The sequence below is a fragment of the Chelonoidis abingdonii genome, chromosome 1, assembly GCF_003597395.2.
Source record: "Chelonoidis abingdonii isolate Lonesome George chromosome 1, CheloAbing_2.0, whole genome shotgun sequence".
NCBI classification, from domain to species: domain Eukaryota; kingdom Metazoa; phylum Chordata; order Testudines; family Testudinidae; genus Chelonoidis; species Chelonoidis abingdonii.
Window position 1 is genome coordinate 138,513,720 of NC_133769.1, and position 16,957 is coordinate 138,530,676.

A 16,957-nucleotide genomic window follows, 5' to 3' on the forward strand; every position below is an offset into this window, starting at 1 on the left:
ACCACAGGTAGTGCCACCCATTGGCCAGGCTACTCACCTAGGATGTGGGAGAACCAAGTTCTGCTCCCCACTCTATCTGATTCAGTACCATCTGAGTCAGTACAGGGATTTGAACAGGAGTTTCCCTCATCTCACATGAATACCTGCCCTACTGGGCTATGGGGTATTATGAGTGGGATCACTCGCAATCTCTCCTGTAGAAGATATTTCACTTCTGTATAAATTACTGAAATAGTCACCAGAGCAGGAACTGTAACCCAGGTGTCCCTGCTCCCAAGGTGAGTCCCCAAACCACCATGCTATAGAGTCATTCTCAGTTGCTTTTTTTGGCCCAATGAATATTTATTGGCTAAAAGCAGAGTCGCATCAGTGCCACCTCCTCCTTTGATGGTTTTGTGACTGAGGTTTCAGAATTTTATTTGTTTTTGATTGTAGTGAGGTGGAGTGGCCTCCCAAGGACCCAGAGTGGGTGGGCCCCCGCACTGAGTCCTGGTGGGCAGAGCCAGGGCCTAGTTGCCCCTGCCCAAGGCCAGCAAAGAAGGACACTATGAACCAGAGGAAGAGGAACAGGGAGAAGAAAACCCTGATGAGTCCCGGACCCAAACCCAGCCCCCAGATCCAGTGGGGGAAGGCTCTGTAAGAACCTCCCTGTCTGACTTCCCTCAAGACCAGTGTGATGACCCCACTCTTGAGCATGCCTATAACCAAGTGTCCCATATCAATGGGACCGTAGTAGATCTGCTCCCAGAGAGCAATGAACTGGCTGCAGTTTGAACTTACAGCCGATCGCCTCTAGCAGGTAGAGCAGGACCCCCAGACCCAGGAGGTCCGGACCCAGCTGGTTGTTCCTGGATGACATCGGAGAAGTGTTCTGAAGTTTGCTTATGACATCCCTGCAGCCAGCCATCTGGGACAAGAAAATACCCTGACTTGGGTCTTATCCCGCTTCTATTGGTCAGGAGTTCACCAGAAGGTAAAGAATTATTGCAGCTCATTCCTCAACTGCCAGTTGGCCACCGACCCTTGGGTGTCGAAGGCACTCTTAGTTCCCTTGCCCAGGGTGGGAGTGCCCTTTGAGTGATTCACCATGGACCTGATCGGGCCTTTCCCCAAGAGCAAGGCTGGGTTCAGGCATATACTCGTCCTACTGGACTATGCCACCTGTTTCCCTGAGGCCATCCCACTGCGGAACACCAGCACCTGCACTATCGCGGCTGAACTGGTGAATGTTTTTGCCCAGTAGGGCTTCCCTGAGAGCTCCTTACTGACCAAAGGACCAATTTCACGTCCCGGTTACTCCGCCCTGCTCAGCATTTGGAAGCTGCAAATGCCCGTATGACACCGCCAGACGGACGGGCTCATTGAGTGCTTTAATAGAATGCTCAAGACAATACAGAGGAAATTTCCTCCTCAAGAACTGAAACAGGGGAACCAGCTACTTCCACTGTTGCTTCTGGCCATCCGCGAGCTACCCTAGTTGTCCACTAAGTTCTGCCCCTTTGAACTCTTTTATGGGAGTACATGCCTATGGGGTACTGGATTTGATGAGAGAGGCCTGAGAATACACCTCCTCAACCTCCCAGGGGTTCCGCCAATATGTACTGCAATCTTCAGGTGGCCCAAGGGATCCAGGTGCAGTGCTATAACCATGGGGCCCAAACAAGACGCTTAGCGCCCAGGGACCGGGTACTTCTACTCCTCCCATCAGAAGAGTCGAAGTTCCTGATTCGGTGGCAAGGCCCATATGAAATCATCTGTCAGATGGGGCCTGTCACCTAAGAGGTTCACGAGCCCGACCGGAGGAAGAAGAAACAGATGAGCCATGTGAACCTCTTGAAATCCTGGCATGCCCAGGAAGGATTGCTAATCACCCTCTACCCACCCAAACCAGCCCCATAGCCCCAGGTGCCTGAGTTGAACAAGACAGAGGAGCCTCAACTGGGCAACATGCTGCCAGCTGATCAGCAGAAACAAGCTCAGTGCCTCCTGGAAGTCTTCCGGAAGACTTTCACCACATGCCCTGGCCAGTCCACCATCATATGCCACACAATCCAGACAACCCTGGGACAGGTGGTCCAAGAAGTGACCCACTCTTTCCCACAGCAGATGCGAGAGATGGTGGAAAAGGAGATTCAAATGATGGTAGAATTGAGAATCATTGAGCAGTTGCCAAGTGAATTGGCACAGCCCCATTGTACTGGTCCCAAAACCTGCTGGGAGCCATCGCTTCTGTATTGACTTTCAAAAGGTAAAGGCGATGTCAAAGTTTGACACCTATCTGACAGCCCATATTGATGAACTCCTCAAGTGTCTTGGAACTGCCAATTACATCACCACACTTGATCTCTCAAAAGGGTATTGACAGGTCTCCCTGGACCCACGTTTCAGAGAGAAGACGGCCTTCACCACTCCAGGGCTGTATCAATTTGTCTGGATGCCTTTCGGCCTTGTTGGGGCCCTGGCTACCTTTCAGAGCATGATGGATCATTTCCTGAGTCCACATATCGCCTACGCGGCTGCTTACCTAGATGACAGTGTTATCTATGGTCACTATTGGGAAGAACACTTACTCTGGATAGTGGTGGTCCGGCAGATGATTCGGAAAGCAGGCCTCACGGCCAACCCAAAGAAATGTTGGATTGGATGGTAGGAAACTATCTACCTGGGATGTACCCTAGGGAGGGACCTTGTACAGCCCCTTGTAGGAGAGGTCCAAGCCCTGCAGGCCTGCCCAGTGCCAACTACAAAGCAGCAGGTACAGCAGTTTTTTGGCATAGCAGGATACTATTGATGCTTCATCCCCCAGTTCGCATCCATCATGGCTCCCCTTGCGGCTCTTTTAACTAAGGACAGCCCATGTCGAGGACAATGGTCGGCAGAATGTGAAGAGGCATTCCAAACCCTCAAGGAAAGCCTGTGTCGGGAACCTGTACTATTCAGCTCCGATTTTGACCAAGAGTTCTTGGTCCAGACGGATGCTTCAGAGGTGGGGCTAAGGGCAGTCTTGTCCCAGCAGGTGGATGGAGAAGAGCACCCTGTCCTCTTCATTAGCCAGAAGCTCTTCCCAAGAGAATGCCACTATGCGGTTATAGAAAAGGAGGCTCTCACCATCAAATGGGAGATTGAGGCCCTCAGATGCTACCTTTTCGAGAAACCCTTCATTCTGATAACTGATCATGAGCCCCTAAAGTGGTTGGGTTCCATGAAAACCACCAATGCTCGGCTGATGAGATGGTACTTCACCTTGCAGCAGTATGCCTTCACTATCTGACACCATGCAGGGAAAGAGAATGCTAATGCAGACTTTTTGTCCTGCCTAAGGGAAAGCCAAGAGCCCAGCCCTGAAGACTGGGAGCTGGACTTAAGGGGTGGGGTTGTATATGAGGTAGAGTGGCCTCCCGAGGACCCAGAGTGGGAGGGCCCTCGCACTGATCATTGGTGGGTGGAGCCCGGGCCTAGTTGCCCCTCCCCTAGGAAGTGGGTGGGAGGGGCAGGAAGTATAAACAGCGGCTCAGAAAACTCACTAGGGAGGTAACCACCAGAAAGACCAGATGCCTCCTGTGGCCTCCCGAGCTGGGAAGCGGCAGAGGGTGCTGAGGGAGCAGAGGACTGGCCTGGACTGGACAACTGGGGCGCTAGCTGATTCAGACCTGGAGGAAGCAGACAACTGGCCCAGACCATCAACGGACCAGATCCCCAAAGACTTGCTCACGGTCCTGGAAGATGCCGTCAACCTCAATGCCTCCTCACAGCAACAGGTGCACCAAGAAGGGGAGTGTGGAAGTGGCCCAAGTGTAGCAGACCCCTGTCTGGCCGCAACGCTGACAGAGGGTGAGTCAGTGTGTTGCAGCATGCCTTCCTGCTGACCCAGTGACAAAGCGTTTTGTTACTGCTAGGGACCTGGGACCTGGGCCGGGATGCAGTGGAGTGGGTGGGCCTGCATCCCCCCCTGCACCCCAACCTGGGAGTGGCAGTCCCACCTTCCCCAGGCCAGAAGCCAGAGTCTCAGACTCTTTGCTGCCCTGCCTTGAGGCAGTGTCTGTTTATTTGACTGTTTATTTCCCGCCCAGCCTGAGGACAGGTCTGGACTCCAGCTGCAAGTGGAGACTGCTTTGTTCCCCACGGTGGCTGATGTATCAGTGACATAGTGAGCTGAGGTGGCCTCCCAAGGACCTGGAGTGAAAGGGCCCCTACACTGAGCCACTACACTGATTAAAAAAAAAAAAGTTAACAAGTTAAAATGCCCCAAAATGAAACAAAATGTGTTGTGCTACACACACTTTTTTTGTTTTGTTTCACCCAATAACAAAAATAAAAAAAAGTTTGTTTTAGATAAACCCCAAATGATTCCCCTCCTCCCCGCACAAGTTCCTCAGTTTGGTCAGCAAACCAAAAAATTGATTATTCACACAGCTCTTCACAAAATCATCCTTCCTTTCCAAGGTCTTCCTTTCTGCCCAGTTCTCTAGCTTGATCAGGTGAGGCCAAGTGACCTATCCCAAGACCAAAATTATGAGCATAACACAGTTGGGACTAAATATAGGATTTGTCTTACTTCTCTGCTGGAATTATTAAACACTAGAGACCCATCTGTGGATACAGCATAGGAGCTTGTTTGGGGTCTGCTAAAACCACCAAGGATCATAAAGAGCCAAAGGATGGAAGAACTATACCTATGAGGTATGTGATTCCATTGAGAGGTCTGAGAGGGATTAAATTCAGAATGGACCCTTGAGCACTTGAAGCAATAGATCTTGTCTGAGGTGACATTCACACAAAGGGATGCTAATGGCTTCTCCCCTCACCACCAGAAATGTACATGGAGTTGATGAAAAGCAGTTGGCTTAATTCTCATACTATCTTTGTATGTTTGTACTGCAGCATTTTACCCTAAAAAGACCTACCATGTTATTTCTTCAACAAAATCTGCAACTACCTATTTTACTTTGAGTCTGTTCCAAAGCCCACTGAAATCAACAGGACTTTCCCTTTTAATTTCATTGGGCTTTAGAACAGGAGCTTCATCTTTGCCTCTAATTTGTTTTCTTAATTATTCCTTGCTGCTTGTGGTGGTTTGTTTGTTTGTTTGTTTTTTTAACAAGACAAGATTTCAAGTGATCCTAGTACTTATGAGAGTCAGCAACTAATTCTCTGGCTAATGCCAATGCAAGCAAGAGCTGCACAAGCTTCCCCATTCACATCTTCCAGCACCTCATTCCTGTCCTGCAACACTCTTAGTATTCCAGGCCTTAGTGTTTTTTTGAGCAGATGCTGTCAGTGTGCTAAGGTGTGCCAGTGGTCCATATTCTTTGTGATAGCCATGGGTCAACATTAACTACATTAAGTCTGCCAAATTCCTTATGATAGACAATTTAGATTTGAACCTAGGATTGCAAATGGTGGTTAGTTCAGTCACTGTGCCACCTTCCCTACCCTCCATCACTCTACCCCCTGACCAAATTCAGTTCTTGTTTTTCTTGTATCTCTTGAACAACATACATGCACCAAACCACATAAATGTTTTAAGCTCTTTAGCTAGGAGGAAAAAAAGGCTGCCCCACCCTTGAGTCCTAAATAGCATTCAGACTTATTGTTAAACATTTGTCTCAAGTGAACTCTGAGCTCCTGATGTTGTGAAACTAGGCAAATTGCAATGCTCTGCAGCAAAGCATATACATGCTGGGAAAAGCGTCCTTGGCAAGATGGGAGGAATTCTCTTTTGGTCTTGAGGGAAAAGCTGCAACATGTCTTAGAGAAAATCCGTTGTCATGTATACACAGAGGCCATTTCCTCCTCCCTTGTTAATACAGTGCTGAAGTAAGTTATTTGCATAATGGCCATACAACAATCGGTAGTGTTTTGCAATAATGTAACTTTTTAGTAGAATCTCCTTAGTAGCTGATGGCCATCTCACTGATGTGAGTTTGGCAAAGGTGACTGCTGGCTGAGACATATTCCTGCTTGCTCACTCTCTTGGTTCACCTGGGAAATGAGCTGACTTTAGCCCACAAGGCTCCTGATTTCAGCCTTGACTTCAGGAAGCACACTCAGTATAGCTGCCATCCCATGGAATGGAGTCTGCTAATTCATGGGTTAATTTTGTCTTAGCGTCTGCCTGTCACGTTGCAGACACAACAGTTGCATTAGATTGGACGAGAACATTAACCACCGGCACTCTAGCTGCTATTACAACCTGGCTATAAGCAGCCACAATGGATTTGCCATTGAAGGCAAAGTGCTAATGAAAGCCTACGTCAAAACCAGTGAAGTCTACTCAAAGAGTTATGTCTGGCCCTTGAACATGCTTAGCAGTAAGGCCAGGATAGGCCTACAAGTGGGAAAATAACATGTACTAAAATGCAAAAACATGCTATCAAAAGGCCTTGGCTGTCTTAATAGACAATGCACAGCTTATTATATAAAGACAAATGCCAGTTTTAGCCTGCTTACAAAGGGGCTAGTTGATTTCAGCTGAATCCATCAGGCTTTGAGTAATAAGACATCTGACTATGAATGACCAAGAAGGCTGGAGAGATGGTGGGCTTTGGGCTCACGGTGCCCATGCTTGCTGTCAGTGCCACACAAACAAGAACTAACTGGGAGCTCTCATCCTGATGCTCATTGTCCAAGAGTGCCGCACAGAATATTCCATGTAATTAAAAACAAAAACCCACGAATCGCTCTGATCAGCGAGGAGTCTGAAGGAAGCAGGTAATACTGTCCTCCAGCAAGAACGGTTCATGCATAGTTAGCAGGATTGGAAAAATAGAGCATAATGAGTTTTTTGTGTCAATGTGGATAATGAATGCTTTTTTAATGTCTACAGGGCTTTTACAGGTGAAATTCGAGCCAGTGAACTGGCACCATGCCAAATCCAGCTTAGCTCCCCTCCCAAATTGGCTGCAGGGCACAATTATATTCTCTGTTCCTTTTCCCTCCTTTATCTCTTAAAAGGGTAATTCCTGAAAATATACATTAACAGGCAGCTTTTTGGGGGTGTCTCTCTTTCCTCCTGGCAAGTGCTTAACTTCAGGTCTTCTGTCTGCTGTCAGGAATAATTTAGATCCCATTTACCTGATTAAGGGAAGTGGGAAACCAAATAGTCTGCCTTGTAAAGTAAACCTTCCCTACTCTTCGATCTTTCAAAACAAGTCCTGATGCAGTGCATCTCCCACCCCCATGCTCCCCTTTCTAATAATCAGAGCTCTGTTCTATAGATTACTTCCCACTAGGTTCTGAGTGGAGGCCATCACAATCACTTCCCATGTGATCAAGAACCACAATTAAAGCCATATGTGGATGTGTAAAGGTTGGAGAGGAAGGGATATTCAGTCAGTGCCATCATGTTACATTATCAGCATTCACTGGTGAGGCTGTGCTATCCACTCGTGTTGCCCAACCTGGAACAGAAGCAATGCCTTTTTTTGTTTTTAGAGAGGGTTGAGGAGAATGTGGGATTACTCTGGTCATTAAGGGGCATTGGAAGGCCCTGGAGTAGTGATAGAATCATAGAATATCAGGGTTGGAAGGGACCTCAGGAGGTCATCTAGTCCAACCCTCTTCTCAAAGCAGGACCAATTCCCAACTAAATCATCCCAGCCAGGGCTTTGTCAGGCCTGACCTTATGGGCTAGCATGTCACCCCTGGAGAGCATAGCTAAAAGAAATAGAAAACACCTTGTCACCTTATTTGTACTAGAAACAGCAAAAGGCATGCTCTCCTTTCTCGAGTCTCCACCAAAGTTTGGGGACAAGAGCTGCAGCATGTGTGTCTTTTAAGGTGAGGCCAGTGTAGTGCTGCTACATAGAGGACTGAAGCTCTGTTCTTGTCTCTTGCCCTAGATGAGAAGAGGGGCTGGAGAATTATTGAGGCTGTATGTTCAGTTGATTTACGGGGAAATGAAGGAAGCAGTTACATTAATCCTGTGTGACATCCACACCTGACAACACAGGACTACTACCTAGTAGTAGTAGTAAATATGGATAGCACAACAAAGATTACTCTGCTAATAGAATTGGTTGGTCTAATGGGGTTCCCTGCTTGAGGTAGATTCAGATTGACAGTGGCACAATTGGTAGCATTATGTATTTCTCAGGAGAAGGTGCAGCTTTGCTGTTTCATCCCTTTGGTGGTCATGCATGGTTGTGTAGCTAGAGACAGCCTTCTCCTTTCCTTCAGGAAGGACAATCAGTGCCACAGACTGCACAGAACACAATTCTGGGGGCTGGTTTTGCTGCGAAGCCTCATAGAAAACAGCCCACTTCTGGACTTCCATAGAACATGCATGGAGTCCCTGCCTGAAAAGGTGGCCAGGTTGGAATATACGCTGTGAAAGAAAAGTGATGGCATAAGTGATTTTTACAGTTTCACTCAATATTTTTTCTGAATCCATGACGTTTTGGTACTTCAACATAGTGGTAACCTACCATCAGTCAGGATATATAATGGGAGTCCATATAAACACAACAGTTGTCTTAAATAGGTTTATTTCTATTGTGCTTACATATTGGGTGCTTGGGGACTCCCTCCTTAAATTCAGTCTGAGCTCACACTCTGCAGCTCCAGAGGTTTTATTTTCCAAAGGCTTTGAACTATGAAGCCAAGGGGTTTTCGTTCGTATCATCATCTTTGATCACCACCATAAATATGGTGCAGTGTGTAACTTCTAGAGCTGTGCAAATAATGATTTCTTATTTTGCTGGTAACTTAAAAAAAAGTTTTCAGGTTGGACTGAAAACCATTTTTTAATTCCTTTTTTTTTCCAAATGGAAAAAAAATCAGGTGGGTCAAATGAAACATTTTGCTTCAAGAAAACGGAAATGTTTTGTTTCAATTTCAATCATTTAAAAATGTCTTTATTGGTTTTATAGCAAAATTAGAAATTTTTAAACAAATGTTCCAAAACAAAAAATTGAAGGATGCAATGTTTTGATGTTTTTTTTAGATTTTTTTTCTTACCCAAACAATTTGGTGAAACCAAGATGAATTTGCTAGCATTTTGCTGTCATCATATATGTTTCTTTCCCTGGAAAAAAGTTTCTACCAAAAAACGTTGCTCATCTCTGATGACTATATTGTGGTTTCACTTCAGGGGACATGGCCTCAAAGCTTACCTCCAGTCACAAGTAAAACTGAGTATGTTGGTCTCATCTTAATTCCTAGTGGATTTTTGTCCACCATATGAACCAAGCTAATTGGCAATCTCTGCATAGGAGAGGTCAGGCTTAGATCAGCAGAAGAGGCTATACTTCAAGGCTTCTGATGCATTGGCAAAGGAGAGTGTGTGAGTAGACATGGGCCATCCTAGCACTAGGCCTGGCTCTTGCTTCTGCTATTAATCCTCCATTAATATTAAAAATCATATAACCCTTGTTTGTGATTTTCATGGACAGGACATCAAGGCGCAGCCGAGCAGTGGAATGCATTTGGTATGGGGACTTGAAGGTGGCATCTCTGTTATTTGCAGATGATATCCTCCTCCTTGCTTCTTCAGACTGTTATCTAAGATGCACACATGAACGTTTCAGTGCGGAGTGTGAAGCATCTGGGATGAGAATCAGCATCTCCAAATCAGAGGTCATTGTCCTCTCCTGGAAGAAAGTGAACTGCTCTCTCCAGGTGAGGAGGGGGGAGCAGCTGCCCTGAGTGGAAAAGCTCAAGTATCGAGGGGTCTCATTCACAAGTGATGGCAAGCAGGAGCGGGAGATCAACTGGAGGATTGGTGTGGCGGTGGCAGTGATGCAGGCACTGTCCCGATTGGTGTTGGTGAAGCGGGAGCTGAGTTCTCAGATGAAGCTCTTGATTTACAGGTTGCTCTGTGGCCCCATCCTCACCTATGGTCATGAACTTTGGGTAATGACCGAAAGAACGAGATCAAGGGTACGAGTAGCAGAAATGAGGTTTCTCTGCAGGGTGGCTAGGCTTACTCTCTGAGACAGGGTGAGGAGCTCGGCTATACGGGAAGGCCTTGGAGTAGAGCCACTACTCCTCCAGCTGAGATGGTTTGGACACCTGATAAGGATGCCTCCTGGGAGGGTTCCATTGGAACTCTACCGGGCATGCTCCAATGGGCAGAGGCCCTGAGGTCGACCCAGGACACACTGGAGGGATTGTATCTCCTGGCTGGCCTGGGAACCCTGGGGAATCCCCCAGGAGGATCTGGAACCTGTTGGGGTGGAAAGGGAGGTATGATCCTCCTTACTCTCCATGCTGCCACCATAACCAAAGCAGCATAAAGGAAGACGATGATCATAACTTCTGTGATGTCCAACTATGTGCAGGATGCTCCCTTGTGTGCTGAAGGCTAGTCAGCTAGCTACTTGACTATGGAAGGATTTGACACTGATGGAAGTTTCACCCCTTTACCGTATCAACCTGTCTCAGGAAGCAGAAGCCATTGGTGAGTTCAGATCTCCCACTGACTACCAGCTCAGAGATATGGCATGTTATTATCTAAAAAATACTATGACAGATGTTTGTTTAACATTGTTCAGTTTTGACCTCTCTGTGTCTCCCAACTTACATCATATGATTTTCTTCCCAAAGTAACCAAGAGAAATATAACAAATAAAGGAACCAGGAGAATATACAAACAGAAATATCTGCTCACCAACTGGCTCACCATTTCCTGAGAGCAAAGGACAACATAGAAACAAGAGATGGAAAAGCCCCATTAGGTCATTTTATCCACCCCCCTGCTAAGTCAGTACAAGTATGGCATGCTATTAGCCAAGTTGCTCTTCAGTTTCCAGGCCTGCCTTTTAAGTGTGTAGATTGTTATCTATACTGGATGCTGCTGCAGGGGAATGATCTAATGATCTAAAAGATGAAACATTTGTTTGGTTCCCAAGAGCCTTATTGGCTCTGTTCAGTAGATGATGAGACTGAAGCTGATGAGCATTACCCTTGTCAATAGGTGTTGCCCTAATCAGCGGTAATTACCAACATGAATTTTGCAGATAACTGGCTTACCATGAAAGGTAAAAAAATTAACAAAAACAAGACCCAATCTTATGAAGTCAGAAATGGCGAAAGAGGATGCAAACAGAACTTTATGATTTGGTGGAAAGCCAAGAGTGATGCCATGAAGACTTGTTTATCTTATGTCAATTAACCTCTGGGTTAAATCAAGTCAGCAGTTGAAGTCATACAAGCAGCATGAGGGAAACTTGTGTGTCTAATTAACTACCAAAGAAAAGCAAATCTGGCTTCAAAAGGTAGGGGCATTCACTCAGCATCCTGGTTTTACACTGTTTTCTTCAGCTTTGTTTCATTTCTTGCATGCATCAGTAGGGTTCAGGCTTCTATTCATCTTTTAAAACTGAACTTAGTGCTGTTGAAAAGTGCTGGATTCATATCTGTAGAGTCTGGGGTGCTCCGTAGATCTACAGAATATCTACAGTCTAGTGAGCAGCAGTGCAAGCTTCCTCACATTATACTGCCAATATGCCTCAGCTCTGACTTAGGCTGAGAGGAGAATGCAGAATCAATTCCCACTGAATTCTCAAGCCTCTAAGACAATGGGACACTTACTAGATTCATGGTTTATAAGGCTGGAAGATAGGGCTAGACTCACAAAAGGATTAAGGTGCCGAACTTCCTGTTAGGTGCCTTATTCTGGGATTTAGGCTCCACTGGGATTCACAAAACATCTACTCAGCTGCCACTAAGCTCACTCGGGACCTAAGTTGTTGAAGTAACAAGTTCCCTAGGTGGCTTTGTTTCTGCCTTTGGAAGCGTGCACTGCAGCCCCACTTTAGGCCCAGTGGTCTCTCTCCCACCTAAGCCCCAGTGCAATGCACAAACCAGGGGAAATTAGGCATTCCTTCTCCTGCAGGGCCTGATCCAGTCAGCATGCTCAGAGCTCACCTACCAGAATGAGGCCTGTATGTGAACTCTCACAAAACAGCCATGAGGGGGAGGAGATGGACCTCACATACAGGCCTCAATCTGGTAGGTGAGCTCGGAGCATGCTTACTGGATGAGTAGTCTGGCTACTCACCTGGGATGAGAGAGACTTCCTACTTCAAGTACCCCTTCCACCTCAGGGGGAGAAGAGATTTGAACAGGATCTGCCATCTCTCAGGAGAGCGCTCCAACCTTTGGGATATGGGATAGTTTAATGTGAGGAATCCTCCTGTTGAACCTGTTCCAATAAACAATGAGCGAGAGAGAAAAAGTGCCTCTGTAGCCTGCTTAGAGCACTCACCTGGGATTTGGGAAACCCAGGATCCAGTCCCCCTGCTCCAGTGTCATTTTAAATTATTTAACCACAATGGAACAGCTTCCAAAAAAGAGACCAGGGAATTCCCCATTTCAAAGTATCCTATACTCCAAAGGCACTCACCTCAGAGGTGGCAGATCCTTGTTCAAATCCTTTCTCCCCCTCAGTTGGAGGGAGGATTTGAACTGGAGGTCTCCCACATCCCAGGTATGTACCCTCTCCATTGAGCTAAAAACTATTATGAGGAAGCATCTTCCCTTCACAACTGTGTTGTATGAGTTTGAAGATGGGCCCCAATCTGGTAGGTGAGCTCTGAGCATTCTTACCACAACAGGCCCTGCAGGTGAAGGAACACCCATCTTCCCCTGGTTTTTGCATTCCACCAGGGGAGAGACACCTGGACCCTTAGAGTGGGGCTGCAGTGCACATGTCCAGAGACAGAAACATAGGTGCTATAGCAAAGAGGCATGTCCACCAGCAGAGATTGACAGTGAGGGATAGCTATGCACGCCTACAGGTGCCTGGGAACTTCATTGTAAAAATTGAGGTGCTAAATGAATGTAACCACCTACAGCATTCAGCATTAGCTGTGAGATCGGGGTGGGAGGCTGTGAATCCAAGGCGGGGGGGGGAGGCTGATTCTGTTGTTTGTGTACCAAAAGTAGCAGTTGGGCAACAAAATCTTTTTGAGATTCTAGCCCCTAGGGAGGAAAACAGAACATTTAAAATTCAGTTACAGAACTCATCAAAAACTCAGCACTTTTTGTTCACTCTGAGTGCAGTTTACCTCCCATTATACAATGGTCTCGCTCTGTCTCTTATCCAGGCATTGTCTCAACTCTCTCTTCCCTCTCCTTCCTTTGGTCGTTTAGCTGAAGGTAGTTGCCTACTTAAATGCAACTTGATTAAAAAATATATACTGAAATGGATAAGCCAAAGTGCATCATGAGCTGAACACAAACTGTCAGCACAGTTTATGGAGGTGAGAGCATCTTGAAGGTAACCGATATTCATAGCTGATCACAAACTTTGAACCAAATAAGCAATCATGAATATTAACCTCTGTGTCCAAAGCTGATGAACATACAGTAGACGGCAGCACAAAGCTATGGGCAATATACTGGACCGTGGTAGTCAATAGCACAACATGGAGAACGTGGCACAGCCTGCTAAACTTCATTAGGCATTCCTAGTTTGTGATAGTTCCAGCAAAGGATGTTTTGCCTAAGGAGCAAAGCTGAAACCGTGGAACAGTGTCTCCAGGATCTCCAGGATGGAATTACAGCCTGATACACTGAGCAGATTTTATTATTAAAAATTCATGATAAATTATAGACCCCATATGCTCCTGATTTCACTGATTTTAAAAATAGAAATTGAAAATTCCCAGTTGGGGACACAGCTGCTGCTAAGCGCTAGGAAAAACCATGGCCAGGAGAATTGGTTGTAAATATGGCAGCCTGCAACTTAAGTGGAGAGAGAGGAGATTTCCTTCTTCCTATCTCCAGCTGGATCTTGCCAAAAAAGGCTTCCCCCCACTGCCTGAAGGGTCAACTGTCTCTAAGCAGACGCAAGCATATTTAACTACAAAGATCCCAAATGTGGACAGTCGTCAGCCTCATTGTACTTCAAGGAGCCCGTCACAACGGTGTTATGAGTATTGTTGGGGCGCCGTCCTCTTTTACCATCAGTGAGGCTTGAGCACTCTTAAAAGACAATGCAGTCGGTAGTGATGGATTTAGTCATTTAGTCCTTAGTCACACTGCCATTTGCCTGGGAGGTAGGGTAGGTAACAAATGATGCAACTTCTAACAACCTAAAGGATTAATGAAAAGAAGAACTAAGATCTTCCCAAATGTACAAAACTCATGTCAAGTGGCCATGTGATATCTGACATTAAAGGACAAAAACTGAACACAGTAATAGCATGCTGGATGGGTGAAGGCTTCTACCGAACTGGGCTTTGTAGGGTCTGTTGGGGACAGTCTGACCTTGTGCCAGCAGACTCTATCGTCATTACCTTCCTGATAAAGTAGAAATCCCTGCCCTATGTGTGGTGTTAGTTTGTTTGTTTTTTGTTTGAAAGTTTTGCAACAATTGGGTTGTATCTTTACAATCCATCACAGAAACACTTTTTTTTTTGTATAAATGGACTTTAAAATGCAAATGCTTCTTTCCCCTGTCCTTGAAAAGAAGCTGTGAAAAGTAGTAGTAATCCATTTGCTGAGGCTCAGAGCAGGGTCTGTGTAATGAGAGATTCCAAGGAGACCAGTTTTTTGCACAGCTGCTGTTTCTTGATCTTAAATGACTACAGTTATTCTGACTCGTAGCTCAGGAAAAAATAAGAAATGCTATCTTGTTGAACCATACTGTCTCTTACCTGGCTTAGCATTTAGGTTGCTGGACTGGACCACCTAACTTGAAGACTTGCTTTAAAGGAAATACTTTGATGGCGAGACATGGGACTCACGGATTTTTGAAACAAGAGCACCCTCTAATGGAAACAAAGAGGAAACAGCAGTTATGCCATAAAAAGGCACATTGGACACAATGCTGAACATAAAGAACAGGAGTACTTGTGGCTCCTTAGAGACTAACAAATTGATTTATTAGTCTCTAAGGTGCCTCAAGTACTCCTGTTCTTTTTGCCGATACAGACTAACTCGGCTGCTACTTTGAATGCTGAACATGTACGTTCTCTCATCTATCCACTACTGCTAGAGGTAACTCATGTTAGACCCAGTTCATTTCCACCTCCTACATTCACTATGGGTTAGCTCACTTTTATTGTAAATGATTTATGTATCAAAATATAAAAAAAGGAACCAGAGCTTGTGAAAAATAACACTTTGCATTGGGATAGTCCCATTCAGTCCAGAATGAAAAAGCACTTTACAAATATTAAGAGATAGATTTTGCCTTTAGGCACAGCCCTGAACAAGGGATAGGGCAAAAAGTGCATTGGCCCAGGAAGCACTGTGACCCAGAGACACCCCTCTGAGGCATAATCCCATCTCTGAGAAGCTAGTAACTTTACTGCTGGGCTCTATCAACAGCAAATTGTGACATGCTCTGTGCTGGGACAGTTGCTGTGGGGGAAGAGAAATTGACATGTAGTATGCATTTCATGCTGCACAACTGGACCGGAGTTGGAGCGTGGCCACAAGGAGTGTTGTTATTCCTTCACGCGAGTGCATGGCTCAAGTCACAATCTAACATTAATTCAGCCTAGATATACATATGAGCATTAGACATTATTACACACATTTTGCAGACAGGGGGAGGAAACCAGGGCACAGAGTTTCAGTGATTTGCCTAAGATGCTGCTGCAAGTCACAGCTTGTCTGTAAGAACACTTAGTTTGTGGCAAGCTGCAGTGTAACTGTACCCCACGTTAGCCTTCTGAATGCAAAATGTCCATGTGGTGCCTGCTGCCAAGCACTAACCATTCTCTAGTGTATTTCAATCTGCTCCACTTTCAAAGTGATCAAACCACGTTTGGTGTGCAGCAGCAGGGTCCATATGGACACCTGATACTCACCAGCCTAATGTGGGATAGAATTTCACAGCAGCTTGCCACAAATTCAGTGTTTTGTATACACAAGTCCCGCATTACAGGCTGAGAATAGGACTCAGATCTTCTAATTTCCTGGTCCAATGTTCTGACCTAGAAGATCCAGTTGTCTCGCCTGGAGAATGTAAGTTGTGTAATGGTGTTCTTTAAAGAAATGAATTTCACCCACATCTACTTAAGCTTTCTGCACTGCAGTTTTTTGCGTCCATTATGTCTTTCTCACATTGCGTCCCACAATTTGGCTACAGTAGGCGGATAACTGTCAAAACAAAGTTCATCATTGAGGTCCTGATGATGAATAGATACAGTATTTACAGTACAAGAGATTTCCATTTTATCTGTGCAGTGCCAGCACATGTGCTCATCATTTAATATTTAGCCAATTTAATTTTGCCCCGAGAACTAGCAGGGCCCTCCTGGTGATGCAATGGAAGGATGTGCAAGTCCAAAAGAAACCACATCAAACAACATAGGAGTGCCACGTTCAGGCATGCCAATTGCATCTATTGAAAGAACCACTCAAACATTTCCCTAAAGACTGAGGTGTAGGTTAAATCAGCCCAGAGGCATGTCTCAACTCTATGGGGTTTTTCCACGTCTTTTTGTGTTGCTGGTCAATAAAATAATTAAGACTGTATGGACTCACACATAAATAAACACAACACACATATCAGGCCTTTGCTTGTGTCATAAACAGATAAGGAAAAGTAATAGCACAGAAGTACTTAATATCTCTTTGACTGTAAAGGGTTAACAAGTTCAGTAGCCTGGCTGTCACCTGACCAAAGAACCAATCAGGAGCCAGGATACTTTCAAATCTTGAGGGAGGGAAGTTTCTGTGTGTGCTGTTAGTTTTTGGTGGTTGTTCACTCTAGGGGTTCAGAGGAACCAGAGGAGCAACCAGGTTTCTCTCCAATCTCCCTGATACAGGTTCTTATAGATTCCAAACAGTAAGTACTAGGTAGATAAGGTGAGTTAGGCTTATGTTTGTTTTCTTTATCTGCAAATGTCATTTGGCTGGAAGGGAGTTTTGAATTGTGCATTTGGCTGAGAGGAGTTCAAAAATTTTGTATTTTTTGGCTGAAAGCGATTTTTAATTTGTACTTGAATACTAGGCTGGGGAGGGGTATTCCCAGTGCCTATAGCTAAAAAACCCGTGT